We start from the raw sequence: 1,295 nt of genomic DNA, 5'->3' as shown, positions 1-1,295 counted from the left end.
TGAGATGGGATATCCAACTCCTTCCCATTCCAATCCTGAGACCCTTCCGATAGCAGAGATGTGATATCTCAATGCTTATACCAAACCTGAGAACCTTCCTATGGCCTGAGATGTCATATACAACTCCTTCCCATTCCAATCCTGAGACCCTTCCTTTAGCATGGGATGTGATATCTCAATGCTTATACCAAATCTGAGACCCTTCCTATAGCATGAGATGTGATATCCAAGTCCATCCCATTCCAATCCTTAGACCCTTCCTACAGCATGCGATGTGATATCTCAATGATTCTAATACCAAACCAGAGACTCTTCCTATAACATGAGATGGGATATCCAACTCCTTCCCATTCCAATCCTGAGCCGCTTCTGATAGCAGAGATGTGATATCTCAATGCTTATACCAAACCTGAGACCCTTCCTATAACATGAGAGGTGATATCCAACTCCTTCCCGTTCCAAACCTGAGACACTAACTATAGCATATGTGATATCCAACTCCTTCCCATTCCAAACATGAGACCCTTCCTATAGCAAGAAAGTAATATCCAACTCCTACCCATTCCAATCCTGAGACCCTTCCTATAGCAAGAGATGTGATATCCAAATCCTTCCCATTCGAATCCTGGGACCCTTCCTATAACATGAGATGTGATATCCAACTCCTTCCCATTCCAACCTGAGACACTTCCTATAGCATGAGAAGGGATATCCAACTCCTTCCCAATCCAATCCTGAGACCCTTCCGATAGCAGAGATGTGATATCTCAATGCTTATACCAAACCTGAGACCCTTCCTATGGCATGAGATGTGATATCCAACTCCTTGCCATTCAAATCCTGAGACCCTTCCTATAACATGAGATGGGATATCCAACTCTTTCCCATTCCAATCCTGAGACCCTTCCGATAGCAGAGATGTGATATCTCAATGCTTATACCAAACCTGAGAACCTTCCTATGGCCTGAGATGTCATATACAACTCCTTCCCATTCCAATCCTGAGACCCTTCCTTTAGCATGAGATGCGATATCTCAATGCTTATACCAAATCTGAGACCCTTCCTATAGCATGAGATGTGATATCCAATTCCTTCCCATTCCAATCCTGAGACCCTTCCTATAGCATGAGATGTGATATCTCAATGCCTATACCAAACCACCTGAGAGCCTACCTATGGCCTGAGATGTCATATACAACTCCTTCCCATTCCAATCCTGAGACCCTTCCTTTAGCATGAGATGCGATATCTCAATGCTTATACCAAATCTGAGACCCTTCCTATAGCATGAGA

Source organism: Ambystoma mexicanum, unplaced genomic scaffold (assembly GCF_040938575.1).
Source record: "Ambystoma mexicanum isolate Mex_15411 unplaced genomic scaffold, UKY_AmexF1_1 Mex_scaf3, whole genome shotgun sequence".
NCBI lineage: Eukaryota > Metazoa > Chordata > Amphibia > Caudata > Ambystomatidae > Ambystoma > Ambystoma mexicanum.
This window is presented reverse-complemented; position numbering follows the sequence as displayed.